This window comes from Pinus tabuliformis, chromosome 6, assembly GCF_031772625.1.
Source record: "Pinus tabuliformis cultivar Carrire ecotype Pingquan chromosome 6, CPIR1, whole genome shotgun sequence".
Taxonomy (NCBI): domain Eukaryota; kingdom Viridiplantae; phylum Streptophyta; class Pinopsida; order Pinales; family Pinaceae; genus Pinus; species Pinus tabuliformis.
The window spans coordinates 30,883,949-30,891,948 of NC_142292.1; the positions used below are offsets into that span (position 1 = coordinate 30,883,949).

General features: G+C 37.7%; 1 pseudogene across 2 annotated transcripts; it reads left to right on the forward strand.

Annotated features, from left to right (window-relative positions):
- The first annotated feature begins 1,024 nt into the window (after positions 1-1,024).
- Positions 1,025-3,590, forward strand: LOC149257067 (pentatricopeptide repeat-containing protein At2g13600 pseudogene; annotated as a pseudogene). Of its 2 annotated transcripts, XR_016256681.1 has the most exons (2): positions 1,025-1,359; positions 1,503-3,590. The product of XR_016256681.1 is annotated as a pentatricopeptide repeat-containing protein At2g13600 pseudogene, transcript variant X2 (transcript). The 2 variants fall into 2 exon arrangements; XR_016256680.1 differs by having other exon boundaries at positions 1,025-3,590.
- The last annotated feature ends 4,410 nt before the right edge of the window (positions 3,591-8,000 follow it).

Below are 8,000 nucleotides of genomic sequence, written 5' to 3' on the forward strand. Positions count from 1 at the left end.
ACATGTAGTGTTAAATCCATTCCCCTAGTTTGTTGGAGTATTTTCTATAGTTTTTTCCTTGCTTTCGCTTGACTTTATGTTGAGTCCTTACTCGCTAGATTTTCTCAACCCCAAGCCTTCTCCCCTCCATTAGTGTACCATTTTGCTCTTTGACCTCATTCACCTCCTCCACTATCACCCTCCATTTATAATTGACCTCTCTTTGTGGAAAGCTTGCTCCTCATTGTATTTTCTTTGTGATTGCACTCAATGTCCCTATCTAGTGGATGTCATGCCAAGGTAGAGAGATCGTGGGCATTGTGGCGTTGCCTATTATAACGACATTGGAAGTCCCAGAGCCCAACATTGAGTTGGGAGTTTGGCTGCTCGTTATCGTGAGTTTACTCTATCAAACATGGGCCAATCGTGGGGTTGTCTCAATCACTATATTCAAATAGTAGATCTTTACTAGCATCTCAAACCGTTGTTGAGTCATGTGCTAGTGGACATGAACACTGCCAAAGAAGAGATGCTTCTCTAATTGGACAAATTGCAGATGCTAGTTCACTCCACGGACAATATATTAGGGAAAATTAAAGCCCACCTCAGGCCACCCCTTGATCTAGGTTGTTCTTCAAGAGGTCACAGAGATCCTATCCTTATTTAAGGTTCAAATTATAGAAACTATTGAATGTTCATTATATCATCTGGTTATTTACTACCGAGTCCTAGTTATCTTGTTTTTATGTTTTAGTATAACCCTAGAGGTCATGTATCTCAGACAAGTTTGTTAGATTTTTGGGAATGGTTTTAGTAAACTTTTTGTTGGGCTCTTAACAATTGTGCCTAGCCTCCTTTCTCACTAACGAGCAAGGACATTTCAATCCATTCGGAAGGAATGAAAGTACTTTTACTAAAAGAAAAATAAATAAACTATGTTTTAACATTCTTAATCATAAAAATAACTGATTAAATCTGGATTAAAAAAATACAACAATAAAAAACTTGAAGTGAGTAGATCTATAATCAACATTCTTGCATTTGTTCCTTTATTCTCCATGGTTAGGGTAGATATTCTCTTCTATCCTCTCTGAACTCCGGCCATTAAGTTAAAACTATATTTTCTATAATAGACTTGAATTAGAGAAAATGAAAAGAGATGAAACAGATCCAGAACAAATGCATAACAACAACAGAGCAATCCTATCCATAAAAGGCACAGCACAGGCAGGGAAGAAGTGACAAATTTGTGACGATGCATATTGAGGAACAGGGCGAGGGCCACAGAAGCATTGCTGATGGCAGCACAATTATTAACGAAGCAACGGATGAAGAAGACAATAATGGGATTGTTTATACAGTCAATGGCTGACCTGCAAGGTAGAAACACCAACACTGATGCTCTCGTTATTAATAAAACAGAAGTCTATGCCAACACCCCTTCTAAGGATGATTGTAAGTTGAAACAAGCGACCAACATATTGCATTTTATGGACTCCTCTGCGTATGCTTTTCTTTTGCAGGAGTGCAGCACCAAGCAAGCCATAGCGCAAGGAAAAGCAGTCCATGCTCACATTATTCATACTGGTTATCAATATCAATGCCGAGACATATATGTAAATAATAATCTCATCACCATGTATGCCAAATGTGGAGCTCTGATGGACGCTCGCAGAGTTTTTGATGAAATGTCTGAACGGAATGTCATTTCATGGACTGCGGTGATTGCAGCTTATGGCAGGCATGGGGTCGCTGATGAGGTCTTGGGATTGTTTTGCCAGATGCAAAGTTCAGACATTAAGCCTAATCAGTTCACCTTTGCTACCGTTCTTTCAGCATGTTACGCTTTGGTTTCTCTCAGGGAGCTCCATCGATTTGTAATTGCAAATGGGTTCCAATTTGATGTTGTTGTGGGGAACGCACTTGTTGCCATGTATGCGAAATGTGGAAGCATAGAGGATGCCCGCAAAATGTTTGACAGAATTTCTCAACGAAATGTTGTGTCATGGAATACTATGATTGCAGGGTATGCGCAGAATGGTCAGATTGCGGATGCTGAGAGACTGTTTGAGGAAATGCCTGAACGAAATGTGGTGTCCTGGAATACCTTGGTTACAGGCTGTGCAGAGAATGGTCAAATAGATGAGGCTTGGAAACTGTTTCAAAAAATTCCGAAACCGAATGTTGTCTCTTGGACAGCCATGATTTCAGCATATGCAAAGAACGGATATGTTGATAATGCCCTCAAACTCTTTCAGAAGATGCCTGAACGAAACATGGTCTCGTGGAATGCAATGATTGCAGGATATGCTCAAAATGGGCTGATTGAGGAGGCACTGGAACTCTTTCAGAAAATGCCTGGTAGGAATTTGGTCTCTTGGAATGCTATGATTGCAGGATATGCCCAGCATGGGGACAATGAATCAGCCTTGAAGTTTTTTCGACAAATGCAGCATATAGGTGTGAAGCCAAACTCAGAGAGTTTCACCAGCGTTTTGTCAGCGTGTGCTGGCTTAACAGCACTGGAACAAGGGAAGGAGATCCATGAAGAAATAATAAGATGTGGGTTTCAGTCCGATGTCTTTGTAGGGAGTGCTCTTGTAAACATGTATGGAAAGTGTGGGAGCATCAAGAATGCACGCGGTGTGTTCGACAAAATGAACCAGAGAGACGTGGTCTCATGGACAGCCATGATTGAAGGTTACGCAATGTATGGCTGTGGCAAGGAAGCCCTCGCGCTCTTTGAAGAAATGAAACAGTCGGGCACAAAGCCAAATGATCTTACCTTGCTTGGTGTTTTGTCTGCGTGCTGCCATTCAGGTTTAGTAAATGAGGGTATTCAATACTTTAATTACACGAGTCAACATTACCACATCGAACCTGGGATGGAGCACTATAGCTGCATGGTTAATCTTCTTGGGCGTGCTGGCAAATTCGACGAGGCACAGAACTTTATCAACAAAATGCATATAAAGCCTGGTGTTACTGTTTGGGGGTCTTTGCTTGGTGCCTGTAGAATACATAACAATATAAAGCTAGGAGAAGAAATAGCAGAACACATTTTTGTGTTGGAACCTGAAAATTCTGCCCCTTATATGCTCCTTTCGAACATGTATGCAGAGGCCGGCAGATGGGATGATGTTGAAAAGCTACAGAAAATGATGAAAGACAGGAAGGTTAAGAAGAAGCCCGGTTGCAGTTGGATTGAAGTGGACGAACAGGTATATGCTTTCCTTGTAGAAAAAAAAGTCACATGCACTAAAACAATAAATTAATGCACACGAGGAAAGACAGTATAGGCAGGTGAATTACTTGGGGTTATGAAGTCACGTGCACTCAATTGAATTACATGCATGATCCGCAGAAGGAAGAAAGTTTTTGCCACTGCAGTCAGTGTTGATAATTGTAATTGACGTCATAAATATGCTGCCAAAAATTGTTATTCAAATCATCAGGAACTTCTGAGTGCACCATTACTTCCACCCTGTTGCTCACTTCATGACTGAGATTGTTGGTTGAGAAATTACTAATCATCCCACCTTGAGGTCAGACTCGACAAGAATTGCTATTTAGAATGTAACTGGTTGGTTGTAGAGAAAACAGTTACAGAACCGAAAGAGTTCACGGATTATGCTATTGTTTTCGCTGCTAATATTGTATGCAACTTCTTCTTTTGAGGGGGGAAGTTATTCACAATGCTTCAATAACAAGTAAATGGCCTTTGACGGGCTCCCAAGGCTTTGTGGTTTCAAGGATCTTATGAAGATTCTTGGGGATGTTAAGCTGTATATATAGCCTTGCACAATAACAAGCTTGACTGAATTTTTAACCTTATATTTGTGTACTACAGTATTTGTACTCATTTTTTATGAAGTCTATCTCTAGGCACCGTTGATAGCTTTTACCCTGAATTAAGAGATCTGAAGTACAACTATTACTGGCATCAAAAGGAAAATACATATCAAGGCACAACATTCTTCAGAGGTGGAGATACCCAATAGCTAAAATCAGAAACTTGTCTAAAGGAAAAGGGTTCTATAATCTGGACACTAATGAAGAAGCCTTGGCATGCAGTTATGCCTAATCTGTTCATGAACCCAGGAGACGTAGGTCGAGGGATAAATGTTTGGCAGATCAATTAGAGAGACCCCAAACAACCTCAACTAATTGAACTCCGTCAATTTTGTGCTAACACCTGTGATTTTCAGGCTTGTAATAGCTTGTTGTGTCTTATTTAAAATAGGAAGATCAAGGTATACTCTATTTAGTGAACTTTACTATTTTTGGTCAGGTTTCTTGACTGAACAGAAGCATTGCCTTGTACAAACTTCCAATCTGCATTCTTGCACCTATGGTGATAAAATTGGACCAGGTTTAGTAACAGATGTTGTCTTTTCCAAAGTTTAGGTCTCACTCAATTCAGAGTTCCCTAGCCAATGTTATATATCAAGTCATGCAAGGTGCTATTTGAAGGTTGTTCCCAAACCAAACAAGAATTGTCTTGATATCAAATGGTATGAACTTGATACTTAAAATAGCCCGATAAATCTGCAAATACACAATGTATACCAAATAAGCAGAGGTTAACTTTTAAATGACAGCAATGATGAGTTACACAATAACTCCTTATACATTGGGACAACAACTCCCTAATAACCCAAGTACATTCATATATCAAAATCATAAGTCCATGCATACAATATTGTTTTATTGACCTCTATATATACATATTCTCATTCGTTGCCCATGTAGGCCCACTACTAGGCTGACCTATTATTACATATACAATTGACCCTATATATACCTCCTTTATGGTCACACTGTCCAATGCTTGAAGCATGTCTTCTTACACAAAAATGATGTCGAGCTTGTGTTTCAGTAGTAATCTCACGAGAAATTTGGTTTTAGATGTTGAGCCCAAACCTCAAATATTGTAAGAGAGAAATATCATTTTGGAACCTTCTTGGCACATCCAGTGCTCTGTCAGTGATTGTTTTTCTTTCCTCTTGAACATCTTTACTTGTTTGAAACATAGTCTTTGTTACCCATTCACATGCATGGGTAACTACAGGAGAAAATTTTCCTCCTATGATGCATATATCCAACCAGCAGCCATGCATATTCTTCACTTCTCCGTAGTGCATTTGATTGATGAGGCCTCAGATGCCCCTCTCTGAAGCATAAAACTTCTGATACGCAGAATTATATGTATAAATATTTTATTAAAAAGATGAATAGACAAATGATTCTGATTACAATGGGGTTCCTGGCTTATATACTGCCATGGACACCCTCTGGGAAAGGGCATGATCTTATGATCGTGCCCTTTTGTATAACTAAACCTAAAATTAAATAATAACCCTAAAATTAACTAATTTTTTACATAACATTGCCTTCCTCTCGAAAGAATGCTTTGTCCTCAAAGCATACGTAACGACAGATGTTGTTCACAAAATGTTTCATTCTCCCAAGAAGCGTCTTCTTCGGTAAGTCCTTCCACTTGATCAGATATTCCAAGATGATCAAGGTCCCATACTTTAAAGGGTCTTGGATTAATCTCTCAATTTCCGTTTTTTGGTGATGTGGATATTGGTACAGCTTGATGTTGACGGGGTATGATCTTGTCTTGACTTCTATTGTATGCTCAATTTTCTTATTAGGCGGCATCTTCATAGTTAGGTCTTGAATTATTTTTTCATGCTTCCGAATCAGATCTTGTATCTCTGGTGACTCTTCTCTGGTCATATTTGCAGATAACATTTCTAATTGGTGACATTGTACTACATAAGCAGGTGCTCCTTTTCGACTCAGCTTCATCATCTGAGATGATGATACAACTTGATTTTTTGGTGCTTGGAATCTGTGTAGTTTGTACTTCTGACCTCCCCATTTGAATTTTATAAATTGTACTTGATGGTTGGCGGCATAAGTACCTAAAGTTCGTAGCCATTGGATACCTAAGACTACATCTACTCCTCCTAACGGTACCGTGAAGAACAGAGACTCTAGATTAAAGTCTTGAATCTGCAAATTGACCTTATGGCATTTCCCCACCTTTTCAATCTTCTTACCGTTAGCTACCATCACTTTCATATTTGGTAAGGGAAATGAAAAGATATTGAGTCTCTTTGCTACGGTTGCATCTAAAAAATTGTGTGTGCTTCCAGAGTCGATGAGAACCACTACGTTGTTCTTCTTTATGTGTCCCTTTAACTTTAAGGTCTGAGGTTGTGATATCCCTGTCATGGCTGATAATGACACTTGCGGAATACTCCCGTCATCTAATTCTGGTGAGAATTCTAGGGCATATTTTATTTCTTCTATGTCAGAACCTTCACTGTTTGAATCATGGGTTGCTTCACAATTATATAAGTTTTTTGGTTCTTTTCCTTTAGCACATCTATGTTTGGGGTCCCACTTCTCACCATAGCGTTTACATTTACCTTCTTTTATCCTTTGCATTTCCACATTAGATTTTTCATCTTCACAACGATGTGGTGGAACATATCTTGTATTATTTGAGTCCACATACTGGGGTATCTTTCATCTTGAATATGTTTTTTCTGCTTTTGACCAAAATATTGGTTCGGATTTCTTTTCAACTGTTTTTGCTTTCCGTCTTGCTACTTCTATTGATGTAATGTCATGCATCTCAAGTTCTGCTTGTAAATGGGTTTTGAGTCCTGAGATGTATGATTGAATCAGACGAGATTCTGATAACCTAGGTACTCGTGTTACTAAGGTCTCCCATTCTTGAGTGTATTCGTCCACACTTCCTTTTTGTCGTAACTTGATGAGTTTTGAAAAAAACTCTTCTTCTCTTACACCTTGGAATCTTTTAAAGAAGGCATCTTTAAATTTTCTCCAGCTGAAGACGTGTGTTGTTTTTTTCCACCACATATACCAGTTATATGCTTCTCCGTCCATTTTCATGGATGCATGCCTGAGCTTTTTGTCATCGTCATTGATGTCATATATCTCAAAGTATTCTTCTGCTTTATTTATCCATGCAACATTGTTTTTTTTCGTTTCCATCGAATTTAGGCATCTCGACCTTTGCCCTTCGCTGGTATGTTGCTAATGGTTGAGCAAAAAAAGGGTGTTGATTGGTAAAGTTATCCCAGAGTTGCTTGTTTGTAAAGGTTGTGTTACTCACTTCTTGGTGGGGTGTCGCTGATTTTTTTGGGGATTCAACTTTTTCATGAGAGTCTGTTGACTTTGTTGAATCTGATGAGATGTGTTCTTGATTCTCTTCATTTTCTTTTAGTAGTTGTTCGGGTGTACAATTCGCCTTTTTACACAGAATTTTCAGCATTGTTAAGACCTCTCTGATGTTTACTTCTGTTTGGACATGTTGATTTTCCATCTTTATTTCTATTCGATTTGTCGTATCGTGAAGATTTTTGATTTCGTTAGCTTGCTCCCCAAGCTTGATCTGGAATTCATTTAATCTTTTACTGACCTCATCGTGGTTGTTATTTATCTTATGCTCCGAATCCAACAATTTTTTTTGAAAATCTGCCATTGTCATTGTCGACATCGAGCGGGTTTGCGGGGGCGTGTATTTATCTGCCAACTTAAATTTTTTTTTTCTTCTTTTTTTTAAATTATATGACAAGGTTTTTTTTGTTTTTTTTTTAAAATTAAAATAATTTTAATTAATTAAATTAACTTTATATATATATATATATATATATATATATATATATATATATATATATATAACTTTTAATTAATAAATTTAATTAATTAATTAATTAATTAAATTTATTAATTAAAAGTTATATATATATATATATATATATATATATATATATATATATATATATATATACATACATATATTATATATAAATTAACGTTATATGTATATGTTTCACGTTATATATATAGAAATAAATGTTATACGCTGTGTATATATTCGATAGTTTCGCTGACCGTCACGTTTGCTGGTGGGGGGTCACCTCCGTTGACCGTTCAAAGGAAAAACAAACCTCAAGCGGATATCACCGCAGAGATTA